We start from the raw sequence: 17,294 nt of genomic DNA, 5'->3' as shown, positions 1-17,294 counted from the left end.
TCAAACAGGCTCAGACTGATATAACAGAGTTGAAACGACAGCCGCAGCAGTCATGTTTGATCCAGCCCAGATTGTAGGTGATGAGGACAAAGGTCTTGTTGATGTTATGGGGAGACCAATCAAAGACAAGGGTAAGAAAGCAGCAGAGACCGATGAAAAAAAGAGAAAGGTGCAAAGAGAGTAGCTATGAAAAGGAGACTTGAAGCCATGTCACCAGAAGAAAGATAAGACTATGATATGCAGAAAGCACTTGAGATTTCAAAGAGATCAGAGAAAAATAAGAAGAAGAGACTGCAGGATGAAGCTACTTGTATTTTCACCAGTTCGTCCCCAGCTAGAAGGCCAATTTCTGACCCTATTCATTGTGAGATCCCTCTGATTTTGGAGGATATTGATGTGAGGACCCCTACCACTATAGGGTTCAATGTTCCTGAAGATGAGGCCAAAACAGCCTCATACCATTTGATTGACGCCTCATCTGACTGAGAGGCTATACAAGTATTTTTCCACCTTTGTTCTTTCTTTCTACGCATTGAGGACATTGCATTTTTTAAGGGGGTGATACTTGCACCATGGGGTTTTTTGTTGTGGATGTTCTTTTCTCTCATGTTTTATCTAGGAGAACCGATATGTCTAGATTGTATTTTTATTTTCATATGATGTGCTGTTAATATCGTCAAGTGATTATTTATATAAGTAATTTTCTATTCTGTTGGCATTATTTTGTATATATGGATGATAAGTGATTGTGGCAAAATATTTTAAATTTTTGTATAACTATTTTTTTTTACCAAGTGTTAAAGTGTTATGCAACCATTTATGACTCTAAAACTGGCATTAGAATGTAAAGTGAGGCAAGGCATATCTATGTAATATGAATCCCAAGAATTAGTAAGATAGGAATTAACTCAGTGCTTGTCTGTGTGAGTATTCGCAGAGTTCTTGCATAAGTGTATACCTAGAACTTTCTCTGTACATTGGATGTTGTCGCGTGTTTGACCCAATCAGATAGGATAGTAGGCCTCCTTGTTTTGTTAGTCCACTTAGCCAAAATAATGACCCACCAAAAACATTTTGTTTCCTCTGTAAACCCAGTTGAGGCTCGTTAGTATTTGTTCTGTCCAAATAAGTTTGATTCACTCTCTAGAAGGTGCTAACACTTAGCTTTGGCCCTGGTTCAATTTTGGACATTGTGCACTTTAACTCAGGCAAATTATCTAAGTTGAGGGTGGCAACTTTTGAATTGTTGGTGGCCTAGGAGGGAAAGTTGGAGTTGCTTTGAGAGGTGGCATCCAGCCCTGGTCTTGATAGACGTCTAAATAGATATTGTGCACCTCAACTAACTACATCAACATAAGTTGAGGGTGACTAATGCTATTGATATTTAATATATATATATATACATATATATATATATATTCTAAGTTATGACAAGGGCCCAGATGGACAATAAAGATTGTAAATGAGTGTAAGAAAGTGTAATCCCGGTGAGTATCTACCAAAACGGGTAAAGAGAGTGAAGTTTTTAACTTTCAGTCACTTGTCCAAATGATCAACCCTCACCGAGCTGCAATACCCCATACTTTTTCCTAGTTAATTTCAACTCAAGAATGTCTAGTATTAGCTTCTAAATTGAATGATGGTTATTCCATAAGGAATTTTCAAGATTTTCACTTTTTGTCATGTGGGAAATTCATTAAGCTTTCCATCGATATAAGATTCACCCAAATCCGACAACCGGGTCAGAAGTTACGAGTATTTTAAGTTCCCGTCGCAAAACAGCGCTATATTAGTCAGTGGCGCGCTGCGCCATGAGAGTAAATAGTATTTGAAAAATTCTAGTAGGGGTCCATGATAATGGTGCATCGCGCTAGGGCCCAAAATTCAGAATTGTCTTTTTCCAGTATCTCAGCGCGATTTCCTTCACGTCGCGCCAAAGTTTCAGGTTGCAAAAGAAGGGCCAATGTGATGGCTTCGCATCGCGCCATCCCTCAGTTTCCCAATTGTCAAATTCTAGTGAAACGACACGGTAGCACCGCGTCACACCAGGGGTCCAATTCGTGAAAATTTTACTAAAATTACAAGACGCATCCAGGGTTAAAGGGGTCAATTTCCCACCCTTATTTAAGCCCTTTAACACGTGATTCAACCACTTTTCACCCAAAATACACTCTCTTCTCTCAAAAACCTCTCAAGAATAACCTAGGGTTTTTCATAGAAGATTCAGAATCAAGAATTTTCTCTATCAATCTTCACAAAATCACGAACCAAGGCATGCATAGTGTTTATTCATGGACTCCTTTCGTCCATGAAGCCCAAGAATCCCTTTTCTAAATTGAAGTTTATGGATTTCCTTATGAATTTCATGATTGGGATACTCTTGTTCATGTGGATAATGAGAAATTGAATTCTACTCCATGTTAGGTGATAAATTCTATGTGGGTTAAACAATTGTAGATATAGATTCATGCAAACCTATGACTAAATCCTTGAATGATGAAATTAGAATTGAACCATGATGTTTAATTATTGTACAATGATGTTTACATGTAACATGCCTACAATATGTTTGATTAAATGCCTAGATGAAGGAAAAGTGCCTAACTAGCATGATACCATGAAATCCCCATGTATGTACAAGTTATACCTATCACATAATTTGATGGAATGCTTCTATAAATGTATTATGGATTATGATGTTAGTTAAATGTTCAAGTAAGTTATGCTTGGTCAATTTCCTTCCATCGAGTCCTGGGGATACTAGTACCCGAAATATTAGCTGTGTGCCTAGAGCTATGTCATGTTTCCATGATACTCTCAGTTAAGTTATGATCCTTAGACTTCAAACAGTCTTATCACTTAGGAAATCTCTATGATCTCATGCACTCAGTCAGTTGTCAGATATCAGTAGTATTCCGTCAATCAACAAAAGTCAGTAACTCAATCCATGTTCAGTTTAGTAAATCATGTTCAGTGTCTATTCAGATCGGGGTAGAAATTAGCACTGAGCGAACCTAAGGATGGGAACTCACCTGTTATATGAGGGTGTGATTCTTAAAAACAAATCCTTGTATTCCAGAACTATGTAGCCAGCACAGGCTGAGACATCATAGCCTGCTATATGAGGGTAGGTGAGGTGGCTTAACCTACTATATGAAGGTTCCCACCATTCTCATTAGAGTTACCTGTTACATTAGGGTCATTCATATTTTGTCCTTACCAGTGGCGCAGTATTGACACCCTTCTAATCAGGGCATAGATTGGATCCCAATTCAGCTATAATGCATTATTTGGGGCATGTCGGTTAGATGACTACCTCCCACAGTCTCAGTATTAGTCTCCATAAAAGAACTCAGATAGTTCTTCAGAATTCAAGACTGTCGGATACAGTCAGCTCAGGTATAGTATAGAACTCAGCTAGTTCCATTAGATTTAGGACTGTCAGATACAGTCACTCATGTTATCAGTTATCAAAATTTAGTAATTAGTCATGTTAGTCATCAACATACTCATGTTATCACGATTTCAGATATAGTTACTATGTATGAATGCATGTATTCTCATATTTATATTAGTTAGTTAGCCAGTATTGTTAAAGCATATGCACCCCATACATTCATCTTACCTTATATGCATACCAGTACATTCAAAGTACTGACGGATTTCTGCTATGGTGTCTTATACCATAGGTTTAGAGACACGAGCTCCAGAGCATCAGTAAATTTTGGATATCAACAGTTAGAGTTAGCAGTGAGTCCTCATTCTTTGAGGACATGATTATTTATCTATTCTCTCATTATTAGTTTATTAGTTGGGAAAATTTCCCATCAACTTCTTACTCAGATAGTTCAGTCAGTTAGAAACTTTCTAGACTATCATGTTTCAGACTTCAGTATGTTTAGTTTTGTTTTGGGGTACTCTGTTACCCTAAAAAGATGTTATATCATTAAGATCATGTTCAGTGTTGAACCTTTGGCATTTCAGTGCATGTTTCCATATTATTATGTTATATTATGTAGTGTACAGGTACATATATCAATCATGGGTTAGCCTGTGGTCCTTCGGGGTCATGATCATTGTGTAGTGTTTTGGGTACCATATTTTTGGCATTGTAAACTTGATATCAGAGCCTAAGGTTCAATAGAGTCCTAGGAAGTCTGAAAGTCGCTTCTAGTAGAGTCTTATACATGGGTGTGTTACGCACCACATTTATGTACAAAAGGCTATAAGATGTTTTAGGAACATTTTTCCCTCTTTCAGTATTCATGTCATGCCAGTGAGCGTAATCTCAAGTCAATCTCTCAATCTAATCCATTTCTCCCTTTCTTCTATAGAATATTTTTCTTAAAAGAAGAAATGGGAATCAGCTAGCCACTCTTCTTGAAGAACCTTTGGGCAAACATATTTCTCATGCAGAGTTCAAAGTTGTATTCACTAATCTTGATAACTCAGTTGCTGCTCAGAATGAATGACCAACTATTATTCTGGCCAATCTAGTGTCTAATTCAGCTGCAGCCAGGATTCAGGATTTCACCCGAATGAATCCTCCATTCTTTCTCGGGTCTAAGATAGATGAGGACCCTAAAAAATTCCTAGATCATGTGCAGAGGTGACAGACATCATATGGGTGACAACTGTTGAGAGTGATGAGCTAGCTGCATATCAGTTGTAGGATGTTGTTCACACTTGGTTCAAGCAGTGAAAGTCAGAAAGGGCAGATGATGCAGGGTCAGTTGAGTGGAAGGAGTTTGCGTATTCTTTCCTTGATAGATTCTTTCCCCTAGAGCTTTGGGAAGCTAAGGTTTTAGACATCAACCTCAGGCAGGGAAATATGACAGTGAAAGATTATTCTCTTCAGTTTACTCCCCTCATGTGGTTGCAGATAGCAGGGCAAGGATGAGTAAGTTCGTTTCAGGGGTGAATGATAGCGTGGTTAATGAGTGTAGATCCGCCATGCTGAATAGTGAAATAACTTTAGCCAGGCTTATGAATCATGCTCAACAGATAGAGGAGCAGAAGATTAAGATGAGGGAGAAGCAGAATAAGTGAGCAAAGATAGGTAGTTTCAACTTCGCTCAGTCTAAGTCAGAAGGAGGAAACCATTCTCAGTTTTGTCCTAAGTCATCAGTTCTAGCTCCTTCTTCATCCAATGCTCCAGTTCCTAAGTTCAGAGAGGGTAACAAAGAAAGAGCTCCATGCTCTAAGTCCCAGTGCAGTATTAGCAGTGCCTGCACCTATCCTCTTTGCCAGACTTATGGCAAGCACCATCAAGGAATTTGCAGAGCTGGTAGTGGTATTTGCTTCAGATATGTCAATCTAGGCCACAGAGTCAGAGACTGTCCTCAGCCAGGTCCTTAGGGTCAATAGAATTGCTCCTCATCTTAGTTCGATCGCCCAAATCAGTAAGGTGACACCTCCAGTGCTACTAGTGGTCAATGCCCAAATCATCTTTATGCTCTTCAGTCCTGACAAGATCAGGAAAATTCTCCTAATGTGGTTACCAGTGCGTTGCAGATCTTTTATGTGCATGTTTACGCTTTGCTAGATCTAGGAGCTTATTTGTCTTTTGTCACTCCTTATATAGCAGTCGATTTCGGAGTCAGTCCCAAAATTCTAGTAGAGCCCTTTTCAGTATCTACCCTAGTGGGTAAAACCATCATAGCCTGGTGGGTATACAAGAACTGCCCGATTATGATATCTCAGAAAGTCACTTCAACAGACTTAGTCAAATTAGAGATGGATGATTTTGATGTCATTATCGGTATGGATTGGCTTCATTCTTGCTATGCCAAAGTCGACTACAGAAATAGAATAGTCTAATTTTAGTTTTCGAATGAACCCATCCTTGAGTGGAAGGGTTATGTATCTGTTTTCAGGGTTCAACTTGTTTCCTACCTTCGGGCATGGAAAATGATATCTAGGGGATGTGTCTATCATCATGTTTGAGTTAAGGACACTAGATCCAAAACTCCTAATCTTGAATCAATCCCAGTCGTGAACGAATATTCAGATGTCTTTCCCAAAGATATTCTAGGAATTCCTCCCAAAAGGGAAATAGATTTCGGCATTGATCTTCTTCCAGACACTCATCCTATATCCATTCCGCCATACAGAATGGCACCAGCAGAACTCAGAGAACTAAAAGAACAGTTAAAGGATCTCTTATATAAGGGATTCATCAGGCCTAGTATGTCCCTGTGGGGTGCTCCAGTATTATTTATGTGCAAGAAAGACGGTTCTCTCAGAATGTGTATAGACTACTATCAACTTAATAAGGTCACGGTCAAGAACAAATATCCTTTTCCCAGAATTGATGAATGTTCTCAAGGGGGAGATAATGTAATACCCCATACTTTTTCCTAGATAATTTTATCTCAAAAATATCTAGTATTATCTTCTAAATTGAATGATGGTTATTCCATGAGGAATTTTCAAGATTTTCACTTTTTTTCATGTGGAAAATTCAATAAGCTTTCCATCGATATAAGATTCGCCCAAATTCGACAACCGGGTCAGAAGTTATGACTATTTCAAGGTCCCATCATAAAACAGGACCATATTAGTCAGTGGCGCACCGCGCCACAAGAGGAAATTGCATTTGGCAAATTCTAGTAGGGGTCCACAATTATGGCGGGTTGCGCCAGGGCCCAAAATTCAGAATTGTCCTTTTCCAGTGTCTCAGCGCGATTTTCTTCACGTCGTGCCAAAGTTCCAGGTCGCAAAAAAAGGGGAAACATGATGGCTCCACGTCACGCCATCCCTCAATTTCCCAATTTTCAAATTCCAGTGACATGGCTTGATAGCGCCGCGTCGCGCCAGGGGTCCAATTCGGGAAATTTTTACTAAAATTACAAGACGCATCCAGGGTTAAAATGGTCAATTTCTCACACCTATTTAAGACCTTTAACATGTGATTCAGCCCTTTTTCACCAAAAATACACTCACTTCTCTCAAAAACCTCTTAAGAACAACCTAGGTATGTGTAGTGGTCATTCATGGACTCCTTTCATCCATGAAACCCAAGAATCCCTTTTTTAAATTCAAGTTTATGGATTTCCTTATGAATTTCATGATTGGGCTACTTTTGTTCATGTGGATAATGAGAAATTGAATTCTACTCCATATTGGGTGATAAATTCTATGTGGGTTAATTTATTATAGATATAGATTCATGCAAACCTATGACTGAACCCTTGAATGATGAAATTGTAATTGAACCATGATATTTAATTATAGTACAATGATGTTTACATGTACCATGCTCACAATATGTTTGATTAAATGCCTAGATAAGAGAAAAGTGCCTAACTAGCATGATACCATGAAATCCCCATGTATGTACAAGTTATACCTATCAAATGATTTGATGGAATGCTTCTATAAATTTATTATGGATTATGATATTAGTTATATGTTCAAGTAAGTTATGCTTGGTCAATTTTCTTCCATCGAGTCCTGGGGGTACTTGTACCCAAAATATTAGCTGTGTGACTAGAGCCATGCCATGTTTCAATGATACCTTTAGTCAAGCTATGATCCTTAGACTTCAGATAGTCTTATGACTCAAGAAATCTCCATGATCTCATGCACTTAGTCAGTTGTCAGATATCAATAGTATTCCATTAGTCAACAAAGTCAGTAACTCAGTCCATGCTCAGTTTAGTAAATCATGTTTAGTGTCTATTCAGATGGGAGTAGAAATTACAACCGAGCAAACGCAAGGATAGGAACTTACCTGTTATATAAGGGTGTGATTTTTAGAAGCAAATCCTTGCATTCCAGAACTATGTACCCAACATAGGTTGAGACATCATAGCCTGCTATATGAGGGTAGATGAGGTGGCTTAACCTGCTATATAAGGGTTCCCACCATTCTTATTAAAGTTACCTGTTATATTAGGGTCACTCATATATTGTCCATATCGGTGGTGCAGTATTGATACCCTTCTAATCAGGGCATAAATTGGACCCCAATTCAACTATAATGCATCATTTGGGAAATATCGGTTAGATGACTATCTCCCACATCTCAGTATCAATCTCAGTAAAAGAACTCAGATAGTTCTTTAGAATTTAGGACTGTTAGATACAGTGAACTCAGATACAGTATGGAACTCAGCTAGTTTCATCAGATTTAGGACTGTCAGATACAGTCACTCATATTATCAGTTATCAAAACTCAGTTATTTGTCATGTTAGTCATCAACATACTTATGTTATCACGATTTCAAATATAGTTACTATGTATGCATGCTTGTATAATCACGTTCATATTATTCAGTTAGCCAGTATTGTTTTTGCATATGACCCCTATGCATTTAGCCTACCTTACATGCATACCAATACATTCAAAGTACTGATGCATTTGCGCTATGGTGTCTTATACCATGGTTCAGAGACACGAGCTCCAGAGCATCAGTAGATTCCATATATTTGCAGTCAGAGTTAGCAGTGAGTCCACATCCTTAGAGGACATTATTATTTCTCTATTATCTCATTAATTAGTTTGTTAGTTGGAGTTAGTTGGGTACATGTCCCATCAACTCCTTACTCAGATAGTTGAGTCAGTTAGAGGCTTTCTAGACTATCATATTTCAGACTTCAGTATGTTCAGTTTTGATTTGTGGTATTCTATTACCCCACACAGATGTTATATCATTCAGATCATGTTTAATATTGAACCTTATGGCCTTTCAGTGCATGTTTTTGCATTATTATGTCATATTATACAGTGTATAGGTACAGATATCAGTCATGGGTTAGCTTGTGTTCCTTTGGGGTTATGAGCACCGTGTAGTATTCCGGGTACTAAATTTGGGGCACTACAGCCTAAAACCTCATTATAACCCTTAATAAGTCATGCTTGATCTTGGCAAGTAAATCATGAGAGAATGTTAGATGATAAGGGCAAGCTTATAAGTTTGCACTATGTTTGTAACTTCTTTTCTGAGAATGAAAGTCTTAGTTTCGTCCATGACTTGATTATATGATGTGAGGTGGATTTCTTTGACTGTGAGGGCATGTGAGTTATACCTGGTCTAGTTATTTCTTTGGGGTATTATATCTATGGTTGTTGACATGTTGATTAGTAGTAAATGCTAGTAGTAGATCCATATGTGTTGAGATCACATAGTCGAATGGGCAGTTGAATAATTATATGCTTGTATTGGTTGACTGCAAAATGCCAATCATGATGTTATTCATATATGCACCTTGGTGTTAAGTTGCTTGAGGACAACTAATTGCCTTAAGTTGAGAGTATTGATGTTCCAGCTTTTGATGAAATATTTTAGGCCTTTTTCATATGATAATTGTATGTTTTCGAACAACTATTGTTGTATTTAACATTGGACTTTAGTATTTTTCAGGACTAAAAATAAGCGCAAATAATAAATTGTAATAACTTGGTAAAACAAGAGAAAAATGACCAGCAATGACTTAGGCGATGGACAGTCGGCCTAACCGTCACCCAGAAGCAGAGGGCAGTGTCACTGGAAGTCCTACGACGGTCCAGGCGATGGACCTTCGACTCTACGATGACCCATCGCCCGAACCATTACCAAGAAATAGAATGTTATGCCACTAGAAGTTCTGTGACGATCCAAGCGACTGATTGTCACCTCAGCGATAAACCATCGCCAGACCCGTTGAGCATGACATGGCAATTTCGAGTTTAAATTTTAAAATCCCAGTCCTGGAACCATATAAATACTAAGTATTAGGCTTTACTTCGTGACTTTTGACAGTACTATCATACTGTCTCCTCTATTGAGAGCATTGTAACACTTTTCTTTGAGATTTGAAGCTAGAACTTGAGATCTGGTCATTATTTCCATATTTTCCATTGAAGATTGAGAAGCACAATACTGTAACTTTTATAAGTACTCTCTTGAATCCATTTATAAACAGAAATATGTCTTTTATATCTTATATAGAGATGAGTAGCTAAACTCCCATAACTAGGGTTATGAGAGCCTTCTGTAGAGAGCTATTTGGGGTTGTGAATCCATTTGATTTCTAAAGTCTATCTAAATTGCATGAATCTCTCTTCATTATAATGACATCTCTTGGTTGCAAACATGAGAAGTGAGCCCATGAACACCACTTGTCTAAACAAGAAAGTGGATGCTGGGAAAAAGGTGATTTACATAAAATCCATAGATTTACCCTTTGGATTAAGGGTTAATACGCTAATGGGATCAACCCTCATGAGAACTATACTGAATAATACATGAATCTTTTAAGTTTGAAAGATGTAAAGGGTGAAATACCCATTAGGTTGAGAAAAAAGTGGGTAATCCTTAGAATTCAATATTTCTTGAAATTGAAATTAAAAGTTAGAAATCGAACACAGATTCACAACCCTAAATGTCTGAACATCTTGGTGAGCATAACTCTAGTTAACTCATTCTCATTGAAATTATACTTGTATTAACTGTCATTAGTTGAATCTCGGTGTGATATAAGAATGAAATAATAATAATATTAACACATTAAAACCCCCTTTACTATGGAACCTTAGATCAACAGTCCATTAAGAATCAACTTACTTAATTGCACAAGTATTTCCTGTGGGATTCGACCCCAACCTTTGTTGGATTCTATATTTGACAACTACCGCTTACACTTTCATAAGAAAGGTGTAATTTGGGCGTATCAATGGGTTGATCGAGAAGACTATTATACAATAGAAAGTTATTGTAAGAATACCTGTGTGGGAAGGGGGAGTGGAGAAGACCATATATCAAATCAGACCTTATTAAAGAAGAAACACAGAGTAAGAAGGGGAGTGTAGTGAAACTGGCTGATGAAATTGACATGAAAAATGAAAAAATTGAATGAGCTATGAATGTGAAAGTTTATCCAAAAAATAAAAATTCATCAGTCGTTCTTGAAAAAGAAAAATGCTCAAGTGGATTGGAGTTGTACACTTTGTTTGAGGGCTGCAACTAGCTAGCGTGGTCTGAATGAAACCCCACAAAATACAGGACTCTGGAAGCAGCTTCAAGAGCACGAAAGGTGGTAAGATTGTTGTTCAAAATTAAAACCTAAACCAACTACTCCTGAGTTAAAAATAAGGGATCAACCCAAGGTGGTAATTTCTCAAGTTAAACTTGCATCCCATGCCTCCTGTTTATGGCTCAGGTTAGGTCAAAGGTAGTGGAAATAAAAAGGCATGGGTTTTCTATCCAACTTTAGACCTTTTTGTTTCTATTGCCATTGACCTGATCATAGCCACAAACAGGAGGCATGGCATGCAAGTTAGACTTCAGAAATTAATTCCTTGGATTCCTTTATTTTTACTTCTGGAGTTGTTGGTTCAGGTTTTATACTTGACTGAAAGTCTTACCAATCTATTGTGCTCGCGAAGCTTTTTCCTTAGAGTTTTGGTCCTGCACTTTGTGAGTCTTCATTGAGGCCATGCTCATTAGTTGTAGTCTCTAGAAAAGTGACCAACTCCATTCCTCTTGATCACTCTTCTTTTTCTTCAACGACTGATAATTTTTTTTTGGATACACTTCCACATTTGAAGCTCATTCAGTTTTTTCATTTCTCATGTCAATTTTATTGTCCAGATTTTCTAGAAGTTCCTTACTTGCTTCCCTGTGTTTCCTCTTAAACAAGGTCTGAGATGATATATGGTCTTCTCCACCTTTCCCTTCCCAAATAGGTATTCTCCCAAGCACTTTCTACTATATAATAGTCTCCTCGAGCAACCCATTCATATAAATTTAGACCAGGGGAATTTCTATTGGTTCCATCTTTGTTTGTTGTAATGCGAGGCTTTGGAGGCCTTCCAAGAAGTCCATTGCGCCATTAAAATCGGTCTAATCACTATTGGATATTTACACTGTCGCCAAAAACTTTAACCTTTCCCCAAACTTGACATAAAAACATGAGCACAAACCATCATTAAATTGTAACAGGGTATCGACACCATCATCTTAGAACCCTTCGACCTTATCAGTTCGCACCTATTAAACTAAACTGTACAATGCAGGATTTTGTTTGAAGGATCAATGTCTAATCGGTAAAAAAATACATTCACAAAATCATTGTACTTTATGTGTGTATGTCACAGTAGCCTAATTAATAATACATAACTCCCGTGCATGAAAGTGGATCCATTCATCTGTACTCTCTTTATTCTTCCTACCACATCAAGACATGCTAGAAAGTGTTTATTCATCTGAATGCATGTGATGACTATTAAAAAAGAGGTAAAAAGTCATGACTTTTTATCTAAAACTTTCAAAACAGCTGATGAATCGAATTCTCCATCTGTTGCAATTGATGAATCAGTTGCTAGAAAAAATCAAAACATCTCCTCCAACATATTGTCCACCTGTTGCAATAGATAATCAATACGTTGTAACAAATGGTAAATCTCTTATGACAGATCAGACATTATTTATTCATCTGCACGCATGTGATAACTATTAAAAAAGAGGTGAAGAGTCGTGACTTTTTATCTAACACATTCAAAATAGCTGACATATCAAATTCTCCATTTGTTGTAACTGATGAATCAACTATTATAAGAAATCAGCATATCTCCTCCAATAGATGGTCCATCTGTCGCAAACAGATAATATATATGTTGCAACAGATGGTAAATCTATTGCGATAGACCAGACAGTATTTATTTATCTGCATGTATGTGATGACTATTAAAAAAGAGGTGAAGGGTCATGACTTTTTATCTAACATATTCAAAATAGCTGATGAATTAAATTCTCTATTTGTTGCAACTGATGAATCAGCTGATAGAAGAAATCAAAATATCTCCTCTAATAGATGGTCCATCTGTCACAATAGATAATACATATGTTGCAACAGATGTCTCATCTGTTGCTCTTACAAACTATCTGTTGCAACAGATGGTAAATCTATTTTGGTAGATCATCTGTTGCACATACAAACCATCTGTTGCAACAGATGGTAAATCTATTTTGACAGACCATCTATTGTACATACAGACCATATGTTTCAATAAATGGTAAATCTGTCACGACAGATGGACAATCTGTCGCGACAGATGGACAATCTGTGCTTCAGCTTAATAATAACGACTATTATCAAGTCTCAAACCATTTTAAAAAGGTGAGAAATATTAACGTAAATGAAAAAGTTATAACTTTTCATAGAAAACAAAATTCCACTAGTTTGAATGTAATTAATACAATGGAGCTGAATAGTTGTGCCTTTTGGCCTGACACATCAAGATTCAATCCTTTATAAATAGGTCCCTCCTTAATCTTCGTTCTACTTAACTTTATTTATTTCTTACATTTTTTTTCGTGTGACATCTTCAGCCACTTCTCTTCAAAGAGCATATTCCTTTCTCATTGAGTTAAGTTTTTTTCCTATGTAAATCTACCAGTTGGTAATATACGTTGTATTACATTTAGACTTTTTTCTTTACATTTGTCAATTCATGCATGTTCTAGATATGACTGATCCTATTTGGGACATTGCTACTCTGCACGACACAGTGCGGGAACTTTAGAGGTAGGTTAATGACCTACAGAGGGAGTTGGTCACCATGAGAGTGATGATGTTCAAAGAGATGCAGAGGCTGATGAGGGCTCTGCTGCTCCGAGTTGAGTGGCCGACTGTCATTAATGATGATGATGATAATAATAATAATTAGAATGTGTTTTTTCTTTTAGCGCATGTATTTTAATTTTTCTATATAGGATCTATACCTAATGTATTTTATTTTTTGTTTAATGAAAAATTTATTTTTAGTCAACTTTGGCTTTTTAATTCTTATTCAATATTCATTCTGTCTCTTTCTTCTAAACATAACATACATGTTAACATGTCGACGGTTGGAGGCAAGGAGCAATTTTGAATCCAGTAGCAATAGAAAATTTGGATTCTGAGTTCTTTCAACAGATATACCATGTGTTATAATAGATTGGTCATCGGTTGGGTTTCTGTCAACAGATTATCCATCTATTGTGAAAGATTTGTTATCTGTTGGAGGAAAATATTCCAGTTTGATGGAACTGTGTTTTGTTCTTCTAGCTAATGTCCATTGTTTTCCACAGATGGGTAATCTGTTGAAAATAATTGTGGTCTACTGTATTATTTAGTTCATGTTTTACCTCTTTTTATTAATGCACAATTTATTAAAAAGATATTTTATATATAATAAATAATAACATTATGTTCACAATAATGAGTTAAATATATAAAAGTCCACAACAAAAAACAACACAAGTTTTTTCAATTACAATGATCATGGTGGATTACGATCTGAACATGTAGTTCTTTTATGGCCAGCACACTTACATACAAAGCACTTGTTTCTTCTTGATGAAAATGATTCTCCGACTCCATGCCTCCTCTTATATGGATTCTTCTCGGTTCGGTAGTTCTTGGGTCAATATATGGAGGAGGTATCAATCTCCCTAAAAGCTCTATAGGAAAGCTCTGTAGGAACAACCCAAGATTCTTTGAGAGACACTGAAGTAATATGCCCACTATATACCATTGTAAATTTTCCACCGAATAATATTAAGAGGAGTGCTTGTAAATTTCAGGTCCATATTTTTGATCGTATTGAGCTCAAAGCTCTACCATAGCATGTGGACAGGGTATTTTGTCCATGTTAAAAACTCTACACGTACAAGACCTTGTTTGAAAATCGATCGTGGCAATATCACCGTGACCGGTGATACTGAATTTGTAATCTACTATTTGATGAGATAATAACCTATTCCCCAGACTGAGGTTCGTTGATATTATTTTTTCCATTTCTACAACAAATGGGGTTCCTGCGTCCTTGAACAGCACATGCCTTTCATTAAAAAATCGGCCATACTTTTTGTTTATTTTTTCAAACAGAGCCTTGATGGGAAATTCTCTTTCATCTCCAAATAATGAATTCACTGATTCAGCTATGTTTAATGTCATAATATTGTATCTATACAAAAGAATCACTTAGTACGACTTCATACTAAACTTTATACTCAAACAAGACATTAAATTCATAAGAATCTACCTATCTGCCGGACAGAATGCCCGGCTCCATCTCTTAAAATTGACATGTACTAGAAGTTCTGCTACCTCGTTATTCACATCCATTATTTTCATCAACATGTTATGTCGTCTTATTCTCAAAATTTGTAGACTCAATCATGTAACGGTAGACATCCAGGACTGCATATCCATGCTCGTGTGTCCCCTTAACCATGTCCTTGGAAATCCCCATGGATGTATATATCTTCCAATAACTGACCAGGAAACCCAATTCTGTAAGGAGTTGATTGGAAATAACCCTTGTAGAAGGGCCTTTGCCATCGGGGAAACAACTCTTGAAATATTCATCGAGGACCTTTGCTGCGGCATGAGGATTTTGGTATGAGATGTACTCTGAATCACATGTGTGACTCTTTTCATTTTTATGAATGACGAATATGTCAAAACTTACATACTTCACCACTCCCAACCACCACTTGCAGTTCGGATTAGCACATTTGTAGCAAAAGACACTGCTCGAATTAATCACTTTTTTTATTCTGAAATCTTTTTTCAAGCAAGAAATAAACAAAGTGGTAGATATTTCATTCTTGTCCTTGAATGACATTCCATTGAAAAAGCCAGTCTCATCGTCTTGAAGTTTTCTAGACTGTGTCGATCGAGACGAACTGCCCACCATATTGGTTACATCAATAGGCGTAGGTTTTTGATCATCATCTAGAATATTCATGTCTAGATCATCCAACCTATCATCAAAGATGTCTTGTTTTTGTTCTTCTTATATATTCTGGTTCTCATTCTCTATCATCTTTTCAACAACGTACACCCTTAATACCAGCCTAAATGAATCACTAAGATAAGCACACAAACAAACCTGATCAGTTATTTTGAAAGGTAGTACCCTCTGATTTTCAAAGGAGTTGTGCATGTATCTGATGCCGAGTTTTTCCTGTTGACAATTCACTCCACAATAGCTGATGTAGCACAATTTTTTTGTTAAAATAAAATGTAGTTGATCATATGTTTATACCTCGTGATAAATATCATTTTAACAATAGTAACTATTTAGCCACGATAAATTATTTTGAACAAAATTTGTTGTTAAAGAAACGTTCTGCTTCAAGTTTTAAATTTTTTATAGCAATATTTATTTAAATAATATATACTACGAGTACTAAAATTAAAAGTTATAGCAATAGTTAGCTTAATAGCTATAATATTTTGAATAATACTTTTATAATTAATTATAATTAATTGAACTTAAGATTAATAATTTAACATACTTATTACAAAAGTGTATTTATATTTAAATAAATAGATGATTAAGATCAATTATTTTTTTCTAACTAATTATAACAAATTAAAACAAATTAACTTTCCAAAGTTTTACTTTATACTTGTTCCATTGAAATAATATCTTTACTGAGGTAATAATCCCTTAAGCAAGAGTTTGGGGGTTCGATCCCCACCACTGGAGAATTGTAACACCCCAAATCTGGTACTCGTAACGCTACATGGTACTCATGATCCCGAAGGACCACAAGCTAACCCATGACTAATATTTGAACCTGTATACTACATAAAATACTTTATACTGCGGAAACATGGACTGAAAGGCCATAAGGTTCAATACTGAACATGATTTGAATGATATAACATCTGTGTAGGGTAATAGAATACCCAAAACAAAATTGAATATACTGAAATCTGAAACATGATAGTCTAGAAAGCCTCTAACTGACTGAACTGTTTAAGTAAAGAGGTGATGGGACATGTCCCCAACTAACTTCAACTAATAAACTGATTGATGAGATAATAGGGAATTAACCATGTCCTCGAAAGATAAAGACTTACTTTTAACTCTGTTTGCGGATATCTGGAATCTACTGTTGCTCTGGAGCTCGTGTCTCTGAACCTATGGTATAAGACACCATAGTGCAAATGCGTCAGTACTTGGAATGTACTGGTATGCATGTGAGGCCCTGTATTAAATTTACAACTTTGGCATCGAGGCCCAAAATTAAATAAATAAATAAATAACTGAATGAAATAAAAGAAATAAATGAAGGCGACAATAAAAAGTGAAACTTTTAAATTCCCTTTGCCGCTTCAAAGATAGGACTTTAGCCCATTTCTTCCTCTTTCGCCTCCTTGTATTCGGTATGCCATAAGATCGACTTTTGGACTCAGTTTTGAGGTTGACTCGAGGAGATGGACCTTATTGGCCCGTTACGTATGCAAAGAAATGGAAAGTCCACTTGGACCCCGAACAGATTTTTGGATTTTAGGTAGCAAAACGGGTC

Source organism: Capsicum annuum, chromosome 6, assembly GCF_002878395.1.
Source record: "Capsicum annuum cultivar UCD-10X-F1 chromosome 6, UCD10Xv1.1, whole genome shotgun sequence".
Taxonomy (NCBI): Eukaryota; Viridiplantae; Streptophyta; class Magnoliopsida; order Solanales; family Solanaceae; genus Capsicum; species Capsicum annuum.
This window is presented reverse-complemented; position numbering follows the sequence as displayed.